General features: G+C 38.8%; 1 protein-coding gene across 16 annotated transcripts in view; it reads right to left on the minus strand.

The window, feature by feature from the left end:
• Positions 1–22,565, minus strand: part of INPP4A (inositol polyphosphate-4-phosphatase type I A) — a 113,198-nt gene that overhangs the window by 59,175 nt on the left and 31,458 nt on the right. For 15 of the 16 annotated variants that reach the window (XM_085213631.1, XM_085213670.1, XM_085213652.1 and 12 more), the window contains one exon: positions 12,960–13,019. The gene's annotated coding sequence lies outside the window, so the exon portion shown is untranslated. Of the gene's footprint in view, positions 1–6,023; positions 6,044–12,959; positions 13,020–22,565 lie in introns of those variants that run through there. The other variant, XM_085213624.1, reaches the window with a different exon arrangement.

Below are 22,565 nucleotides of genomic sequence, written 5' to 3' on the forward strand. Positions count from 1 at the left end.
AAAGATCATCGAGTCCAATCACAAGCTGACCATACTACCCTAACTCTAATAACTCTCCACTAAATCATGTCCCTGAGCACCACATCCAAATGGTTTTTAAACACATCCAGGGATGTGACTCAACCACCCCCCTGGGGAGCCTATTCCAGTGCTTAACAACCCTTTCTGTAAAGAAGTGTTTCCTGATATCCAACCTAAACTTATCCTGGCACAGCTTGAGGCCATTTCCCCTTATCCTGTCATCTGTCACCAGTGAGAAGAGACCAACCCCGCTCTCAGTATAAGCACCTTTCAGATATTGGAAGAGAGCAATAAGGTCTCCCCTCAGCCTCCTCTTCCCCAGACTAAACAGCTCCAGTTCCTTCAGTCACTTCATCTCTCTTTGTGCCAAAGCAGGATTTCGCACATCCACACAGTGAGCAGGAAAGCTGAAAGCTAGCCAGGCTTTTCAGGGGTTAGTTTTAGAGTAGATCATTTCTCTCATTTAGTTTACCACTGAATCAACACTGCCTGGGTGACCAAATGTTTGGCAAGAGAGGATTTGAGTGGAAGAGAAGTAGAATGCAGAGATGAAACAAGAAGACAGACTTCTTAACCCCCTTTGGACACTCTACAATAGTTTACCATCTTTCTTATATTTTTAATATAAATACAAATTATAAAACAGCATACAAATGAATCAAGTCATAATAATTATTTTAGTAAAGTTTTTAAAAACGAAGTTATTAAAATACTGTTATTAGATATGTAAAAATACAGTAAATGAAGTAGCTGTTGGAAGCATAGAAAACGTATTAGCATCATCCAATATGGTCACTTTTATAGATCCGTTGAATCATGTGAATAAACAGAAATGGAGGGGAAAAAAAAGTGTTCTGATGGTTTTGTTTGGAAAACATTCCAGTCAAACAATTCTTCAGTATCAGCTGATTTAAAGCTACTGACAGTAAGTTTACTTTCCTTAATCACTTCTCATGAACTTATTTGCACATTTGACAAAGTGTAAAACCACCACCTTATAAATTGTAAGAACTGGACAACTATGATTTCCAAATTGTAATTTTTTCATTTTACATTATTTCCATATGCTCAGAACTACACAAATTACTCACTTAACATTCTAAATTTTTCCATGTTTGTTCTCAATCTAGAAGTAAATTTATATTTGGAAAGTGTGAGCAAAACCTCTGTGGGCATTCTCCTGCTCTGAAAAGGGAAAGTCTAATAATAACTTCTTAATTCAATTATGAAGAAAAAAAAGTCATATTTTCAAGCAAAGAAAATACAAAGCACAACTAAAATCCTACATGATAAATAGTTCTTAGTGAGGTACAATAATAATAATAATAATAATAATTTACTAACAAAGTAAGTTAAAAAACAAGCAGAGTCTGGCATCACCTATAAGGAGCAAAGCCAGGCATCTCTGGCTGAAACACATGGCATCCACCACTTTAACTGAGCCCAGAAGGTCTTTTAATACTGAATCAATAACAGTATCAAATTCCTGTGGAAATTCAGGCTACTATGGGTGATGCAGAAACATCAGTATCAGCATGCATTCAACAAACCTGAGCACTCATTAAGTCCTGCATTCTGAAAAGCCCTCAAGATTTTAAGGACCACTCCACATACACTGAGCTACAGAATCACACTATTGCCTTGTAGGTGAAATTATCAGAGTTCTTTATGACCTTTGGTATCTCCATTCACAATAAAGCCACCAAAATGTTGCTCTCCGTGCTTCTGTTGAACTACAAATTTTTAAATGACCTAAACCCCACCAAGCTGCGTAGCTAATTAAAATGACTGGTACTATGAACTCCAAACTTATAAATGGAGCAGAGCTTTTAAAGACCTAGAAGGGATGAGGAAGTACAGAAGTCTGGCCGTACTGTTAAGTTGATCTGAACATTAAGATATCTGTTATCATTTCAGTTTTTAAACTAGTACTACCACTACACAAATGGACAGCTTTGCTTGCAGTTAAACAAGTGTAACAGGAAACGTCATGAGACTGCAGCTCCATCTGCCTTTTCTACCTGAGAGCGGGCAATGCTGATGCCAAGATAACGTATATAAAGCATATTCTATTTTCCTTCGCAGTGACACCCACAAGTCATTCTTGCATAAGCAACACAAGAGTGCTCAGAATTAGTTAAATGGATTTTTCCAATCTAATCTGTCATATCAGAAAAGGATTCTTTATTTGGCCAAGATAACAAAGCAGACTTCAAGAGTCAATAGTTTATTTAAGTCTACTGTGACTTTTTTCCTAGTCCTGGGCAAGATGACTGTGTGCTAAATGTCGTGTCTGTTTTTCAGGCAGCTTCATAATAACAATCTTTTTGGCTCCCACGCTGAGATTTTCCTTTTTGATCACTAGCATGGAAAACAACCTTCAAACAGAAGATAGCATGCCTTTTGTGTGAAATAATTTCAGAGCTAAAACATTAAGTTACAATATGTCGGTATTGTCTCTGCTTAAGATGCAGCTGGGCATAGACTATTCTGTGATGTTTCTATTTAGTAGACTTATTTTGTCTAATCTAATAAAAGATGTCTTGTTATGAATGCCAAGTACTTACTGGTACTTATTAGTGTTTCTGGGGAAGGAGAAAAAGCAGTTTTTAAACAAGACCAATTAAAAAAGTTGCAAGCTGCTTTAAGATTGTAAGCTTGAAGAAAAGTCATAAGAAATGTTTTGTCTCTTCCCTTTACAACAAAATATTCAAGCTCTCAATTGCAGATAATCTGGAGTACCACTATGCACATTTTTCCATAAAGCATAAAAAATACCAAGCAAACTTTCATGGTAAAATACAGCCACATGACCCACTCAATCTTGAGCTGCTTGGCTGTTTTGTCCATCAGGTTCCATAACCACTGCTCCCAGTGGTGCCTTCTTGAAACATCAGTCCTCAAAAAGTTTTGCTTTCCATTTCTCCCCCCCCTTTAACATCAAATACTATCTAAGAACCTCTCTACTCCTATTTTTCTTCTAAAAGAAATAAAAGACGGCATGGCAATGTTATCTGACTTTAGGACAACCCACCAACAGAAATGGGTTAACACATATAACCCATTGTCTATCTTAGGACAAATGTACCAACAGGCACCATGCAAAACGAAGACTTGTCATATTTATGAATCCAAAATAGAAAAGGCTTTTCTTCTTATTATAGCATATGGATTTTGAAGTTGATTCATAGAGAAGTACTACAGAAATAAATAAACTCTAAAACATTAAAATTTGCAATTCAGAAATGAAATGCTACCTCTCATCTGAAATGTTTATAACAGATATTGCTTTAGAATTTCTCTTTAACAGTCATTTTCAGCTTACTGCTAAAGAATTCACCCTTGAACTAGCAAAGAACTCATTTGCTTGACGGTGTATCAGTTGATATAGAGTACTTTGCATTACTTCCTACCCCTAAGCTCTAATCTCCCTTTTCCTTAGTTCTTATATAAAATATGAAATGGTAACAAACAAAAGCAGTTCTAACATTTTTTCACTAACAATGAAAATATCAAAATCACTCATATTGCTGACCATTGCAATTCTTTGTCAAGCTTAAACCATCACAGACTGGGGTGTGAAAACAGTAACATCTCCTGCTAAAATGCTCAAAAAACATCCAAGAAATTACAGTCAGATCCAAACTAAACTACTTATAGAGATACATTATCAAAAAGTATTCTTCTCACAGTGGGTAATAACATTACATAAAAAATTGGCCATTGCTGCAGAATATGGTACCAGGCCTAACTGAATGAAGTCTGACTGTTTACTATCTTCTCTGTATTCCTATTACAAAGAGATTATTACCGTGATACCATGGTTATTACCATGGTCTCTTCTCACTGGTGACAGATGACAGGACAAGGGGAAATGGCCTCAAGCTGTGCCAGGATAAGGTTGGATATCAGGAAACATTTCTTTACAGAAAGGGTTGTTAAGCACTGGAATAGGCTCCCCAGGGAGGTGGTTAAGTCACCATCTCTGGATGTGTTTAAAAACCATTTGGATGTGGTGCTCAGGGACATGATTTAGTGGAGAGTTATTAGAGTAGTATGGTCAGCTTGTGATTGGACTTGATGACCTTGAAGATCTTTTCCAACCTAAGCAATTCTATAATATCTGAATCATTTATTTGCCATAATTTCAACTTTGTTTTTAGCATTCTTTTTTTCTTTCCTAAAGAAGTGATTTTATTTCTGTAAGGAAGAATTTCCACACCTCAAGGTGGAAATCTCTTCATTCCTGGATGAAGCTCCCAAGGGAAGTGATGGAAACCCTATTATAAGAAGTATTTGCAAGACAGTCTAACCTGTCTGGTAAACAGTCTAACCTGTTTGGTAAATCTACCAAACTTATAGGTTTACACAGCTGGACTTTATTCCACACAACCGGCTCTCTCGACATCTCTACTTTGAATGTCTGAAAATATTAAGCAATTGCCTGGGACAGCTCCAAAAATCACCTTACCAAAATCATAGCACATCTGACTAAAGGAAAGTCAGCCACCAAAGTGAACACGTACAATCACAGCGAAAACACTTCCTCGCAGAAACTCGAGATCAGTCTTCAAATATTCCACTCAATATAGCTTGGTGGTAACAGCTGAGTAGTGCTTTTTAAATCTTTGTCTTTGTGTGCTCATGTTAGCATGGGCAAAAAAGTCAACACTGAAGTACAATTTCAGACAACGTATTTCTAAAATTCTTTCAAGGACAACCACGCTCTCACAGAGGCCTGAGCCACAATATACTATTCAGACTCCTTCATCTATGTGTTCTAAGCATTTCTAGGGTTAAAGTCCAATGGGAATTGTCTTCAGATTTTTTTTATATGGAAATAACAAAACAATCTTGTACATAATTATTCCCAAATTGATATATTTTCATTTCAAAGCAGAATTAGCATAAACATATTTGAATAAACTGACATTCTCTGCCTGTCATGCTTGCCTTAAAACCTTCCCCCAAATACTTCAGCACATTTTTAGTTTTTATAACATACAGTCCATCCAAACAGAAAACATACTATTAAAAATACCATGACAAAGAGCCACGTAAGTTGGACAACCTCCTTTTTTGTAGAGCACAGAAGTTTAACAGAGATACAGTTCACAGAGGTTCTGTTTAATCACATGAAAATATTTCAGTTTTTATCCATGCTTAAGGATCTGTGTGAACAAGCCATCTGGACAGTGTTTACTGTGACTAAACACCCCATGAAAAGGTTAAGCAAGGTGTATACTCTGTGGATGGGATACACTTCACTGAACTGTACCAACATTAAGCAAAACAGACAGCCAGTTAGAACTGTGTAGAGGAACATGAACTTCAGAAGGGAGTTCTTTCTGAGATTTAAGTATCTATCATTATAGAGTAGGAAATGGGATTAAATTAGTCTTCCAACATCTCATGTTTAATAGTGATCTACAGAAGTTTTTGGGCAGACCTGGGAAGTATTCCAAACCTGACAAGACTTCTGTTTTTATCTCTTTGTTTCTGTTAGCCAGCCCCCCCATCCCACGCCAAATAAAGACACAACTACTATCACAAAATCCAAAACCTACAAACAACCTAATTGTAATGGGAAAGAAAGGTTTACTGCAAATTCCCCTCTCTCACTCTTTCACAGGAATGTGAGAAGCCCTTTTCCTGAAACTTAAAAGCAGATCTTTCTCATGATCATGTAGTGATCATACAACAATCATGAACGTTTCTGGAGAAGGAAAATATGATCAAGTGATGCTCTTCCCATTTATCTGGAAATCCTATAAGTGACAGCCATGCAAGTCTGAGATGCTCCGAGTGTCAGCATTCAGGGAAAGGCTAAGACAGATCTTCGAATCAGAAGTGGAACGTTTAATAGCCAGCAAAACGTGTCTCAGAGCTAAATAAAACCCAGAATAGAGAAAAAAGGTTAAACCCAAAGTGGGACACAGATTCTAAATCTAAGGGAGTTGACCTCAACTTTAATAAAACAGGAACTCTGAAAAAGCACTCACATTTTAAGGCTTGTCTTCTCAGTCCTCTCCCTTTGCTTTCTACCCTCTTGGATCATCATCCCAAGCTCTGTGTTTCCAGCAGAACACTCCCCTTTCAAACTATTAACAATTCAGTTCATAAACAGTGTTTTTTCTTTACTGTGGCAATTCTCCAAGTAAGGACTGTGAGATCATCACACAACTGTTTCTTCCACAGAACAATAACTACTCAGTACCAGCATGTAATCATTAATTAGGAAGCAGAAAAAAAAATAAATAAGAGAAGTTGCACTCTTCTCTCCTGACATTCTTCTAGGTACTTAAAAGCCTCAAAAACACAAGCTAAGCACTTATTAATAAACAAGTAACTGGAGAACTAAACAGCGTTGCCAGAAGTACATTTAAAAGGCTTCTTGCTGTGGCATTTCTCTCCTGCTACCTTACGGATAATCCTGCTAAAGAATGACTGGATCGATGTCTTAATTGCTGATCAATTCATGCTGAATAGCTCAGTATTTGCAACAGCAGAAAATGCATTACTCACCCTTACTCAAAGAATTCAGCTCCATTTTGAATCTGGTGCTGAGACAAACTAGCATCTAAGCAACAAGCAATTTTTCACTAGCAGACAGTTGCAAATTTAAGCATTTGTCAGACTAAGGAGGTATTTGGGGCAGTGGCTGTCACTGACTGTAAATACTGCACCCATCATTTGTCACTACAGACACATCAGGAATCTTCAACCACAATTTTCACTTTAGAGCAAACTGTTCTTTCACTTGTCAGGAGTTGCTGCCCAACAATCTGCCTCTAAAGGCATCTTTACCACAGGCTAAATTTACATACCTTTGTCCAGCCCTACATATTTTCTTGATGTCCACTCATCACACAAAATTTCCCTGTGCACTACAGGTAACACAGGGCAACAGAGAAGGCAGCAAGTCTCACACTATACACTAATGATTAAAAGCACAAGCTGCCAAACAGAATCAAAATAGAATCATAGGATCACAAGGTTGGAAAGGACCTACAAGATCATCTAGTCAAACCGTCTTCACATTACCACTGCTACCACAAGCAATCCAAAGAACCCAAGCAATAATTGTCCTTCATAAATCTTCAAGCTCCTCCTTAAAAATAAATCAAGAATTCTCTTACTGATTACTGTCTGATATTATGGGATTATCAATACACATACCTACGCTGCTTAAATATCTATATGCAGTTCACATTTTCTCTAAAGCATGTATTTGGACACTTCTGTTTCTGTATTACTGCCTTTCTACAATATGATGCTGTTATATAGACTGCCATCAGTCCTCTGGTGGACTACAGACATCCTGCTTGTTATCACCTAGCTGATGTTAGTCACAATCCCAAGCTCCTCGTTATTCCAGCTACACAGCTGGAGCAATTAAAATTCACATTTTCCTAGCTTTCCTGACATTTCCAACGCAGCTGTTTCAGACTTCTCTTGTAACATCATTCCTTTGATCATCCCTGTAGCCCTCCTCCACATCTGTTACACAATGAGCTCAAGTTTTTGGACTGCAATAACCTTAACCCACTTTCCCTCACACAGACCTTTCTCCTTCAAAGTCTTCAGCTGCTGAACTTTCTGCTCGCTGGAAAAGAGTCTTGCATTACTTCCTAAGCTGGGGCTGTAGCACCATCCAATTTCAGGCATTCAGCACAAATGCCAGAGTCAGGTGCTTGTTAACAGTCAAGAGAGAAAAGTGGGAGTTTGGTGCCTAATTAAAAATCTGCCTCCTTCCACTGATTATGTAAGAGATTATACTGCTAATTTTGACACCAAGGTTACACTCAGCAAAGTGAATTCCTGTCAGCGTATGGCCTGACACTTTGCTGTGTTGAATTCCATCCCTTCAGTATTACAAATTGTAAAATTAATTGTTCCTGTACAATCACTTCACCTAAAGTAGTGTATAGGAAATGAATGTCCCATCCGGAAGTTTCAACAGCCTGCTTTCAGTATAACATCATAACAACATCAACTTTAAAAGAAAAAAAAAGTTTTGAGAAAACTAAGTCAACTAACTTCATTGTATAACTAGTTCATTTTACATATCCACGTCCAGTTGTCTCCCCTTTTCTTTGTGCTGCTTTTTTCCTTGAGTTCATAGCTCTTACACTCAACTAATCCTCCTCTATCTTAAACAATAGTTTCAAAACTGCATCATACTAAATGCCTCAGTAGAATCCAGAGAGACCAGATCTAGCACAGTTTTCTTTTTCAAGAAAACCTGTCTTCTTATTAAAAAAAGATACTAGGTCAGTCTGACATGACCTATCTCAGGAAAATAGATTGTGTTTCATCGTCTTTCTATTCACTTTCAATGTCTTTAATTATTAATTCCTTCAATTCTTCTCTAAGTTTATTAAGGTCAAGTTAAGAACTCTGAAGTTGCCTACATCGCATTTTCAATTTCCTTACAGCTATATATTATATTCAGTAATATAAAGTTATAAAAGTCCTTTTAAAAAAATCTTAGTAGCTGAGCTATGTTTTAATTATCCATTAAATAGCAATCTTTAAGAAATTCGTGATTACGCAGCAAATTTGCAAGTCACTGTGACAGCCAGAAAGTTTGAATTCTTTAAAAATAGTCAAGATTCAAAAACATCTGCTTCTTCTGAAATTACAGAGTTATGTGAAATTATCAGTGGAATATCGAAGACTTTTCAAAATCTCCTGAGACCTCAAGTGAGAAGAAGCAAAGCAAAATATAGCTATGGCCCTTCTTTAACTTGCTATGCAAAAACCCAGTGCAAATTTGTGCTACATAAGACTCAATACAGGGTGAAAAGTACCATAAACTTCAACCATTTAGGACAATTTCTTACATTCACAAACTGTTAAATGCATTCACGTAGACTTCTTGATTCACTGGGTGTCTCAAGCATCTTAGATGCAGCTAAGTTGTTGTGCGGAGGAGTACTTTTCCTGATAAAATTTAAAAGCTTTTTACGAGGATAAATACTTCATAACATTTAAGAAAATTGTTCAATAGAATGTATAAACCATTTTTTTCTATATGAGAGTTCCTTTAGCAGTTTTGTATCTCTATTAGTTCACCACACATGTTGCTGAACGTGTGCTATATATATATATATATATATATAAATACCTTAAACACACAAAAACTATTTCACATAGTCTGCAATTTTAAGTTCTCTTTTTGACCCAAATTGGTCTATTTATCTCTTAAGCTGCAAGCAATCATCCTGTTAATGATCAATCATCCTGTTAAAAGTACGAGCACCTTGTCTCCTTCAGACAACCTGGGCAAGAATTTTACAGATGCCTTGGCTGGTCAGACACCTAGTTATTGATTTGATCTTCAAACAGGAGAACTGAGTCGTACACACTACCTCTTTAAAATGGGTTTGTAGCTGACTGTACATGCCATAATGTTCAAAACAGCTGGTTAAGATTCCTTCTGAAAAGCACAGCTAAAAACTTCAGCACGGATTCTGTCTAAATTTGCACTTACAGGGCACCTCAATAAACTAGTTCAGCACAGTAACTCAGCACAAGAGCAAACTGTAACTATAAGGTACAGTCCTACTGAAATCAGTAGAAAAGCTAAGATTTTTCCAGATGCAGGTTTTATTATTAACCTGACTTCTTGGAAGCTCCACAACTGAAAGTGGAAATGATCCACTCACCAAGTTTGCAAGAATGAAAGCAGTAGGCTGGGAAGTTTTCTTGAGGTTTGGGTTAGATGGTTTGGATTAAGTGCTATCCTCTCAGCATGTTTTAGTGAAAGAGTGAGTCCTAAAATGCTCACAGTGATTTTGTATAGTTCATCTAAGCATTTCCCAAGGATAATGCTGAGGTTATTAACAATTAGGTACTGGAAATTTTGTAATCTAAACACTGTAATAACTTTATAATTGAAGTACAAGCAAAGGGATAAAATGAGTATGTTATTGAATGGAATGTAAACTTGGAAAGAATAATGTTCCAAACATTTTAATGCCTGCATATAACAGTAGCATTTAATGCCAGACTGCCCCTAATTTATTTTGTGCTTGCAGAGAACATGTTATAGGTTAAATACCTGTAAAAAGACACAAAAGTTCCCCTAATAAAGAAACAAAGTAATAACCTACAAATTATTGTATTCTTCAGAAAACATTTGAAATTAAGCTTCCTGTCCCAAAGTCTCTGCCCTCTACAGATGTTCTCATTAGCTGCGTATCTTCTTGTCCTCTAACCCCTTTTTTTCATCTTTCTCCTTGCTTTCAGGCTCTATTCAATCTGATTATGCCTTCATTTAGTACATTATTCAGACCCAGGCCTTTGTCTCTGCCTGCACTGCTAAAGTCATGATTAATCCTTCAGACTTGAATCAACAGTCAGATAGAAAAACACTTAATGTAATGTAGAACATTATTAAAAGGCCAAGTGCCTTGTATTACGTAACAACTGCACACATAGTTACTGCAATTATACACACCAATCAGTCACCACATACTCAATTGATTTATCCCTAACAAGAGGATGATGAACGTGATGGCCCACGAAACATGATTACTGTGTGTTTAACACACCCATGTATTCACACAAGGCTGCTGCTCTGCATCTCAATGTAATTTACAAGCTGGCAAGATGGAAAAAGGAGGAGAACGAACAAACTAATGGGTACTAGTTTCTGTTAGAAAATAAAACACAGCAAAAGCAGAGAGTAAAACTGTAGTAAAAACTAATAGTACCATTACTCGCACAGCAATCTTCTTGACAATTATCTTTCCCTAGTCAGTCACTCATGCAGTTTGTCCATTAGTCACATATGCTAGCACACGGATTACCAGGGTACACCTTCAGTAGCTGCCATCCAGACACTGACTGAAGAGAAAGCAAAGACTGCTACCTAACAGGGGTGCCACTGGAAATAATTTATGTCTCAGGCAAGCACATTAAGGAGGCAGTACAACCAAAAGAACGATGTGGAGCATGATATACACAACACTGAGCTTGACTCTTACTGAAGAAGCCACTGAATCCAAATTAATTCAAAGAAAACATGTACCAAACATCAAGCAAGCAGGCAAACAGAAATGGATGACATTCTCTTTTCTTTTTTCCATATTTTTTCTTTGGATCTAATCTAACACAATACTTCAAATGAGTTGTGGGATCTGTCTACGTGGAATTAATTGCGCTGCCAGGGCCATTTTTGAGAAACGCTTAATTAGGATGATGTGCTGTCCCTGAAGGGGAGCCCTAAATGCTGGGTTTTTTTTCTGCTATTGTCATAGATTTCTTTGAGAGTGTGAAGACAGAACCCACAGGGGACAAGGCATAGTTGTCTTGGAGAAGAATGAAAATGCTGTAAGAAGCAGCACTGAACAGGATGGAGATGCAGGATTGCCCCAGGCATATCTTTCCCCATGCAGACAATGGCTAATAGAATAAAAAAAGATGGCATGAATGACTTGTATTACTGCAATTCCTTTTAAGTCTGGGTAAAGCTAGCTCCAGGGTCTAGCAATGCTAATTTGCTGCTGGCAATTTCATCCCTGATGTCTTGGGACCAAATGCATGTCGGGACTCCCAAGCTATTCTTAACTGAAGCGTTCAGCATGGTGTAATGAAAAATTAAGTCCCCACATTAACCCCAAAGCGTCTTGTTGTGTACTGCATTCCATTCTGCCACAGTGAAACAACCTAGGCCAGAGCTTGCTTCGGTCCCAGATCTAGGTACAATTCTGGTAATAAACCCCTCCAGACTTCTCTGTAACTGATGTCAGTCTGCACTGAGACATGTATATGATACAAGAAAAGCAACTGCTACATGAGATCGTGCATTTACTGGCTCTGCTCAAGCTTTCAAATGAGCTTGTTTGCCCTTAGCAGGATTGGAAAAAATGTCTCTGAGAAGTAACAACTGTTCTCTAAGGCAACACTCATTATGCTCAACTCTAAAATGACACTGGGGGTACTATATCAGTGATGAGGAGACTGAGGATTCCCTCCCAACTTCTGCACACGACCAGCCACAAGACCACAAGTATGACATTTCATCTCTCACTGCCTCCTATTCCCACACCAGTGGGAAACCTCCAGCCTCTATTTGTCTGGCTGCCTGCTTTGTATCGCTGCATCATCAGCACATGTGCCACCACTTCTCTTATTCTCTGAAATCCCAGATGTCAGGTGCAGCCAGTCACCATACAACCCACTGAAAGCTGCTGTGGCCTGCAGGAAGCAAGTGAGCCCCAGCACTGAACTCTGCTTGAAAATGAGGAGAAAAGAGCATCGCCTCACAAGAGTCTACTGCCAACAGGAGGCCTATCAGGACACACACTTGCCACATGGCCTAGTCACGCAGCATTAACCTCTGCACACTCCCACATCACAGGACCTAAAGCAGCTCTCATTGTGAAGAAGGAAACACTTGACAAATGGCCTAACAAGATTCCATTCCCAACCTAAAGGATACTGAGCTATGCTACAGCAATATTCAATGATCACAAAAGCAGATCTGCTTTCCTCCCTCTGCACTAACTCAGTATTCAAGGGAGGAAAACTAAAGAACCACCAATTCACTCTTATAGTAGAAACAGGTTACAAATATTGGCCTTCTGCACAGGCCATGTTTTAAATCTCAAAAACTTTCAGAAGTGCATCAACTGTTCAAAGATGTGTTCAGTTTACACTGTCACTAGCTAACAGTCTTCCTGAGCTTCTGTTGGCAACACACCAAAAGACAGCAGGAAACCCCTGGTAAATACAATAAAGTATCCACAATACAAAAAATAGCACAAGCATACCATTGATACCAGGTGCAGAACCCTGCCAGCACTTTCTCATTTGTAAGAAAGAAGTTACTTTTGCTCTATCACCTTTAACTTTTTCCATTTTTGAACTTTTGGATTCAGTGTCCATAGATCATCACACGTTATAGTATTAATCACTAAAGCCATTACCTTTCTCCAGCTTTCAGAGATGAAATTCAGCCTGGGCATCCAGTTCTTTTTAAATAAAGCCTGAAAGACAAAAAAGGACAAAGTGTTTCTGACTGAATGGATCCAAACAAACCAGTACTGCAAACAGGCCAGTACTGCACGGAGAAAAAAAAAAAAAACACTATAAAAAAATATAGGAGCAAGTGGGAAAAAAAATAATCACTAAATTCATTAAAAATGTTAAATGTTGACATTTTATAATGTAGCTCCTCCACCATTGGAAACAGAGGCTGGACTGTGCATCAGTTCTGAGAACAAAGAACCAGCTACTGTTGCTGTACCTTTCTACACTTAATGACAGTGACGTTAATCTTCTTTCAACTATATTAATGAAAGCATGCATTTAACTAAAGCAACTTTTCTATTAAGTTTGTAAAAAACCCAGTGCACTACATGAAGCTTAATAAAGAAGCAACTTCATATCACAGCAACAATTGCTCACCCAGCACAGCTTCTCAGTTCTTCTTAATTTTTGCCTGCCCCTTCCAGCTGCAGTCAGTGACAGATCACCACAAGGCATCACAAAACCATCCCTAAGAGGTTTCTCCAGGCAATGGGAATGCAAACAGCCAAACTGAGAACTTACTCTGTTCTGCAGAGACCCCCAAGCAATTTTCATGCTCTACAGACCCAGACTGAATTCAGATGTCACTGATGGAGAGGTTCGAAAGTTCCGCCTCTTATTTCCAAAACTCACTATGACAAAGAACATACTGCCTTTGGCCACATCAAGAACACTTGCCACATCTAAGCAACAGGCATCTTAACATTCTTTTTCCCCTTCGAGAAGCACAATGAAGATATCTCCTACCACAAAATGTGGAATGGGATAAAATATCCCATAAATCAATCAGTTCAGAATCCTTAGCCAAGTTCATTGTAAAACAAATACAAAGCATGCAGCCATCTAACATTTCACCCGTGGTCTCTTCTCAGTCCCTATCTCTGGACACATCCATTATTTCGTGGGGGGACTGGTCTGTGTTTTTAGGTTTCCACTTTCTGAAATGAAGCAGGAGCTCCCTGCTGAAAAGTGTCTTACAATGGTAAACAAGGAGCAGGATTATCACACCCTGGCACAAGTGTAACTGTGGCATTTGATAGTGCAAAACCTATTGGGATGGTGAGTATGGTAAGATCATAGACAAAACCTGGCTCAGCGCTTCTTTCTATAAAGAGAGCAGCCGATAGAGTGAACGATCGCTCCAACTCACACATTCTAGAAGAAAACCCTGGAGTAAAATGTTCTACAAAAAGCAGGGGATCAGCATGATGGAGCAAACTGGAGATCAAAGTACGGATGAACCAATGGAAAAGGGCTGTGACACAGGACAGTGCAGGCCAGGAGCCAGCTGAGCGCTCTGGATCTCCTCAACATTGGAAGGCAACAGCCAGACTTCTTCTAATGCACTCCTACTGGTTGCTGTTTCTTGCCATAGACCAGATGTGACCATCTCAGACCTAACCCATCTTTTCCTTGCTTTTCTTTATTTTAATGGCATGAAAAATCTTGGAACTTTTCCTTGTCAGAATGAAACAGAGTCTGCCTGAACCCAAGCCGGTCACAATCACCCATTTGCAATGTCCCAGCATATTGCAAGTCCAGACATCATGGAAGAAAAGCTCAACCCCAAAAAGCAACATCAGTGCATCCAGAATGGAGTTCTGACTTCCCAGCCAGAAGGCCATTGGGTGGCTCCTACGCCAACCTGCTCACAACAGGGCCATCCCTTAGGTCTGAAGTTGCTCAGGGCCTAAAACATCCGTTGGCAAATTGTTTGACTGCTAGACAACCTGTTATTATATATGTCCAGTGCTGCTAAAACCAAGCAGACAAGACAACTTGTTCCTGTGGGAAGAAGTTACTTCTCTAGTAAAATATCCAAGTGGGGAAAATTTATAAATATACACAGGAGGATTAAGAAAGCTAAAACTTTAGTTCACAGGAAAATATACTGATGAGTCACAATCAGAACACTCCTTAAAATGTTAAATTCAAGGGAGATTCATAAATAAAGCAGTGTTCAGACTTGTAATGCAGTTGTTAAGATTATGTTGTCAGCTTACAATGGTGTCTGTGAACATTCAAATCAAACTATTAAAGATACCCCAGCACTGAAATAAAAGAAACCAGACTGAGCTAGAAAACACTAAGAGGAAACCACATAGACGAAAAAGAATTTCTGATTTAAATTGAGATTCTAACAGTTGAGAAAAAGTGAAGAAGAAAGACCTCAATGTCAGACAATGCACCCACAATAAAAGCAGATATCCTGTTGGGGTTTAACAGCTAATGAGCTGCACAAAAAGCAGCAATGAGACTGAGTCAGAAATACTGGCTACTGCAGGCTGAACGCTGAGCAGTCTGTAACCTGTGTGAAAAAGGGCTTATGAAGGCAATGGAAAGGCAGCCTCACCAGAGCAATTCAAATGACTGTGAAGCTCAGAAACATGGAGGCTGTGACGACATACAGTTTGGTCTCCAGAAATACCATGACAAACACCAGAAGGGTGAAAATAGAATTAACATAATGTTTATCTTAATTCTGTTAACTGAAATAACAGTAACCAAGAATGCTAATTCAGTCAAGGAAAAATTTGGTATTTATATAAAAGAAACACTACGCCATTGCTTTAACAAGACATTAGACTCGACAGCTCAGGAAACTATACAGTCCCATGTTTTATGCACTCGTCAGCAAAGCATGTAAGATTTCTTACAGGAGCAAGACTCCTCAAAGAAGTGGGCTATAAGTTGCTCAAGTTTTCTTCTCTTTTCATGGCCCAAGGTGAAAGTGGAATAAACTTGAGGTTCGTTTCTCATCTGATCTGACAGCCTTAGAAGCTACAAAGCATTTAACTTACTCTGGCTGTTGGAGAGTTCTTCAACAAGGACGGAGACATATGATATTATGTGGAGCCTTGTTCAAGGTTAAATGCAATATGCAAGGCAAAATCATTTACTATTTTAATTATTGCCATTTGATAAATTCAGTGCAAGCACATAAAGCTCCTACATGGTATCTTTTATAACTTATTTATGACTTACGAATGCATTTATTTAGTATAGTTATTTTTTCTTTTTCCATTCTAAAAGCATGACGCATACTGTGAAAGCTCCTGGGCACTGCACAAGCTACTCACTGAGCAAGTCACAGCCAGCCACAGTCACAAGGTTAAGCGCTGACACAACAGACCTGCTACTATAGTTATAACCCTGTAATGTGTTTTACCACCACTCACCTTCAGGGCATTTAATGTAAATATGTAAACGTGGTAAGTCATTTCACTTAAAATGAAGATATGAAAATGGGATGATAATGAATGTAAAAATCTTACATAAATGCTATGACTAAAAATGACTAGGTTCAGTGGCCATAAGCAAATCATACTGCATCTCCTGTAGTGCTTGTGAGCCATCCCTACTGATATCCTACCACAGTGTCATCTCTTGCAGGTACCCGCCTCCTTTAGATTGTATTCTACCACAGCTCAATTTCACTGAATTGTTAGTCTGCCAATGAGCTCTCAGCTTTGAGGCAATCACTGGTATTTTTTGATTGCACTGCAATAGTGTTTTGGCACCTGATTTAGAACCACTGAAGTGCTTGCTTTCCCTGCAACAAGTGAACTGAACATCAGTGGTACATGCACAGGCAGTGAGACCAGAGAGGCCACTCTCACTTGCTTATGAAAGGGCCTAAGTGGGTGCAGATTCAAACCCCTTTGTTTTAGCCTCCATTGTACGTTTCTTAAATTATATGGCCCTGCAGCAGCATCAAGACCACGGCTGAGTGTAGTAACGCACTACTACCACACTAGAGTACCAGTTTCTTGGCATATTCCATCTCTGGTTTTCTGCATTAAGAAATGATGAGGAAAAGATTCTTCAAAAGACTGCAGTGTATTTTTGCTTAATTAGAACTAAACAGAAATCATTTTGCAACTGATTGATGACGGCATTTCAAACCCTAGTGCTTGCTGCCAGATACTAAAAGCCATTCAGATCCTTCACTGTAAGGAAATACTACATAAATAGCCATTTTCATCCCAGTACTTTGCACTTGCAAACAGGATTACTGTGCAAACTGATAAGAACATCAGTTCTCATAAGTTCTCAGTTAAATGTGCTGTACCTTTATTCCTGCTTCCTGCAGTGTGAAACATACTATTCCCTATAGAGAAATCACCTGAAAGTTTGATACAAAACAAACACAGAAAGGACTGGAACTACTGGAAATCCCTTGCTTTCTCTTCCTCTCTGCTTCTTCCCTATGCTTCTTTCTCACTCATTAGAGAGCAGCTAAATCACTCAAGAGAAGAATGAACGACTAACTTTTTCCCTTCTGAATTACATGTGCTGCCAACATCTTTGAAGAGTACTTGAATCATGACACCAAGTGTGGCTTTGTCATCAGTCAAGCAGAGAAAAACACTGCTACTTTGATAGAAGCTAGCCCTTATCCTGACTCAGAGGGGAGTTGAGCTGATACAAGTTACTGCCTCCTGTTGCTTCTCCTCATTTCTCTTCGCCTCATATCTGTCAGCATAACTGCACATTAGTATCACACAAACATGTTGTTCTGTTTGTTTTTTTGCTTTTTAAAATCTAAAATACTGATAGGAAAAAGCATAAAACAAAACAGCTTGTGACAGCTGTTTTAATTTAGACCAAGTCCCTTTAACAGAACCAAGCTGGGGAAAAACTGCCTTAGCCTTTTGTGTTTATAGGCAAATTTGAGGAGCAGGAACCTCTGCAGAGGACAAGCAACTGCAGATGAACCACATGACAGTAGAGCTGCAAAGAAATGCTAATTCAAAGCACATAGTCAGCCTCAACATAGATCAGAAGACATTTCCTGTAAACATATCTTAGAGGCTCAAATCTCCAGTAATCAGCCTACAAACCCTGGCAACATATTCTTTTTTGAGGTCAAGACAGTTATGAACCTTGTTACAAACCTCAATTGGACAGAAGGCAGAATACACTATGTGTCTTGCTCTGTTCTGTTTGTGTCTTTTGCCTTGTAGCAAATAAAATATATGCTCATTTAAATACTTTTAGAAACTAACTACGTATGTCTTGAGATGCCTTACCTCATATTCTACATTTCAAAATACCAGTCCTCAAGATTTTAAAGACCAAAAACTCTCTTCATACTGAGAAAATTATTATCGTGATTTTTATGGAAGCTCTTTGTGAAGTACTAACTTACACAAAGATGCATTCACCTTTATATCAAGACATGTCTTATGTAGAAAGTGGAAACTTTCTTGAGCTGACTTTCTCAGAACTATTTCACATCTGCTTGCATGATGTATGCAAACTCTTTCACAACACTGAAGTTTCAGCTATTTCCAGCTCTAGTTTGAAAAGAAAGAAAACACTCATCTACGACCATATCTACATTCCCTGTTGCAGAAGTGCTTTCTTCAGCCTCCTAGTACATTGCCGTGCTTTGAATGAGTAGCATCCTCTTCTTGGGCAGAAACACAGTCACCATTTACTTACTCTGCACCTGACTTTCATGGAAAGAAAATCATAGCACATGCCGATATCTCTCATGTTCAAACAAACATGGAGACAGAGCCTACAGCATTCCCCAGTATTAGGCCTGTTCCTCAAAGTCGTCACATAACCATCTCCATGAGTCAGTCTAGCTTACGAGTGCTGTCCTACAAAAACAGGAAGCGAGGAAAACAAGATTACAAAATACAGCCTCAAGGTCAAATTGGTTTACATGAGTGCATCCTGTACTTCACATTCCATTTCAAATTTTATGGAGAAGTCCCAGTTTGCTATTACAAGTATGACCAACCCAAATGTTTGCTATGTGCTAGTGCAAAGGAGGTGAAGTTCATGAAGAACACTAAGAACAGCAATTAACAACTTCAACAGTTTTGTGATATTGTTGATAATAAAACATATGGTGTTCGGTACTAAAATTCTCCATTCTTTCATTTTTTATATCAGTGTCACAATAAGACATTCTTCTTAGCTACTAAACGTCTGTATGTCTGTCCTTCTTACCATAGGAAGCTATGCCTTCAGGTTAAATAGTACTCCATGGAAAGCCAACCATTCAAGTAGTAATGAGTAGAAATTGTCTTTCATCAGCGTAACCAAGTTATAATTTTCCAAGGATGTTCAATACTACGAAAATCCCTAGAAGGATGACATTAAGAGCATTTTCTTTCTAGAGTAATCCATCACATTGATCTTGTCATACACACAGACATTATGGACCCCCAAATGCAACTTAAGGGAAGTTTTAGGCTGCATTATTAGTGACATAAAAAGTTACACTTACTGTGAAGGCATTTTCTTGCATCTCGGAAATATGAACCAAAGAGGAATGGAGAGAAAAAAGTGCATGATGTAGAAAAGTTGGGAAAGTGACATACTTTCAAAAAATAAATGCTGCAAGATATTAACAGTCTCCATCAGCTACCACAACCCTCCCAAACACCTGTATACCTCCCTTATTTCACTTACAAGCCTTTTAGAGATCTGGAAATGTTGCTGGTGACATATTAGCCATGTGCTAGGAAGGAATTACTCTTCCAATTTATCCTGGGTACCCTGCCTATGATAGAAAGCTGTATCAAGTCTCCAGACTAATCGAGAGTCAAGTTACCAATGAGTTCCTACCTGCTGCTCATCACAAAAATAACATCAGCTAAGCAGATCTTCAAATGGATAAAATGACTGCTCTGCCTTGCATTTCTCTTTCTGCTGAATTTATATGAGATCAGTATTTAGAGGCATCTCTGGTTTTTAAAGAGACTTATTGTTACACGTGCCAAACTGCGCCTAGCCCTAAGTAAAATCTTACCAGTGGATCCTTCTGACATTTTTCTATTTCCTACTGAATAAAAGACTGGGAACATATTCTGAAACATAAATCCTAGTAACAGGCACAGAAAAGAATGCTCAGTTCTTCTTGACCTAATTGGCATTTCCAAAGGAAAGAGAGGGCTGGGAGACTGGTGCTGCTTCAGCTTGATGACATAAAAAGTTGCTGCACGTTCCTCCAGCCTGCAGGCAGGTACCTGCGCCTTTCACAGAGCAGCAGGCCTCTTGGGCAGCAAAGCCACTTCGGCCCACCCAGGCTCATGGGAACTCACTGCTGAGTGCCATTTGGAGTTTCACTGAGCAGGAGCCCCCAACTAACCGACTCAGTCTCTCTTAGACTATGTTAGCTAAAGGACAGTAATACGTGCAATCCGTTGCAAAAGATGACGGTAGAAAGGATGTAGCAATAAAGGACGAATAATCACCATATAGCTATAAATGTGATAATTTAAGGTCATAATGTGGGATATGCATCTGATTGTATTTCACTCCTATCCCTCCTGTTGTGACTTCATGGAGCTCACCAAAATAAGTCTCCTGAACATCTCCAGCAACAGTACTGGTGGCTTCGCTCCAGAGGCGACAGGTCTTCATCACTGGAGCAGCATGGATTAAGTGTTGCCAGATGCAATTCCCTTCAATTCAACATTTCTTACTATAATCAAGAGTTATTATCCCCACCCTTATGGCTACCTACCATTCACCTGGTACTCAGTGAAAGAGCAGCAAATAAACTGACTGCAGAAATCCTTAGTGAGTATTTAGTACAGAACACAAAGCCCTCTAGGCTCTCACAGTACCAATACCTACTGTTGGGAGAAAGCAAATTACAAAACAATGTAAGTATAGGTATACTACAAGTACTCTCTCAATTTCCTCCATGAGATAAGATCACATGCAGTTTCTCTGAAATTCAGAAAATTTGGATCACTGCTCTTCTATTTTCCAGCTGAGCTGGGGAGACATCACAGAAGCTCAGCTAGGAACACCAATCTCCTCTAATTTCTTTTCAGAAAGAGCAGTGAGGCAGTGGCACAGACTGCCCGCGGATATGGTGCAGTCACCATCCCCGGAGGTTTTCAAGAACCGTGTGGATGTGGCACTGAGGGACGTGGTCAATGCGCATGGCGGGGGTGTGTTGGACTAGATGATTTTAGCGATCTTTTCAAAACTTAATGATCCTCTGATAATTGCCCGTTTTTCTTCCCATCATCTATTTCTGGTAGCTAGTTTCTACATTTGCCCCACTGCATATATGCTGGCAAAACAGTATTCAATTTTCCACACAACTTTTCTGTGTAAAGTCACTGTCCTGTAGAAGTATTGTTGTTTTTAACATCATGTTCTCACCAAAGACTCTACAAAGGTATGGGACAATTACTAGCAATCTTTCTTATGTGGGCAAAACCAGAAAGGCCATGTTCTTCCTATTACTCACTACCTCCTGTTTACTGAAATGTCATTGAAAGTCATCCACTTATCTCAGGAAGAGTGTAATTTAATGAACTTTTCTCAGGCACACACATTTGAGAGAGTACTTAAATCAGAAAGACCTCACTCCAGCCAGCTGAACTACATGCATGTTTATGTGACATATTCACAGCCACAATACTAATATTTACCAATAGCAGCATTCAGGATATGATTCTTTTTATGTAAACCCTCTACAGTACTGAACAGAGCTCAAAAGTGCTCTTCTTGCAAACTTTCCTGAAAAAACAGAGGAAACTGTCTCTGTGATATGATTATCTCATGACCTTCTATGCGCAATAAAAGAATCAACATTTGACTACGTCAGTCCATACGTCCTCACAAGAAGCCCACTCTGCTGCAAGAAAAATCATGCTGAGACCAGGGGAAATGCATCTTTTCTTTAAAGTCACAACACTAGCATCTCTTTCAGAAACAAGACAGAGGAAATCTTTCAGGGCAGCTTGTATTTCACAGATCCAGGGCTTAAAATCTTACCTACAATACATAGGACACTAGCTGAAATGTGTGGCTGATTAGTGCAGTAGAATACTACAGCCTCTTTCTGTTTTGTTTTGCGTTTTCAAAATCAGATTTACTGCCCAAACAGCCTGCAGTAAAGGACATACTTCATTATTCACCTCCGTCTGTAGTAGCTCTGCCATCTGGCAATGCTTAGCATTTTGCTAAAAAATTAATCTGAATTAAGGATCATGAACCCATTTCTTTTTAATTGTGCTTTTCCTAAACAGGAGGTCACTTTACAGTCATGCAAGACATCCTATCTACCAATTCACTGTTGTTTATTCAAGCTGCAGAAGTAGTCTGCTGCTTTAAAAGATGCAGCACAAACCAAAAGCTGAACTAATCCCAGATTTCTGCATCTCTATAAAATACAAGGAGAATTCAGTACAGAAATAACACACCATCATAATCGAGGCCATAATCTTATCTACCCAGAGTGAAATGAACTATACTTATCCCCATACTGGCTCTGGTTCCAGAGCTGGGGGCAAAAGACAGTCATGAAGAACTGGGTAGGTGGAAACTCAGGCCTTGAAGGCAAATGAAAAGATATCATTGATACAGTCATGGAATGGGCAACATCTTTTATTCTTTATTCAAACTTGCACGTGCTCAAGAATGCACAAAGGTTTCAATAGGCAAAAACTGGAAGGGATACCAAACCTCAAACAACGCAGTGAAGTGGGAGTCTCTCCAGGAACCCAGGCCTTCAGGGC

Source organism: Meleagris gallopavo, chromosome 1 (assembly GCF_905368555.1).
Source record: "Meleagris gallopavo chromosome 1, MGAL_WU_HG_1.1, whole genome shotgun sequence".
Lineage (NCBI taxonomy): Eukaryota > Metazoa > Chordata > Aves > Galliformes > Phasianidae > Meleagris > Meleagris gallopavo.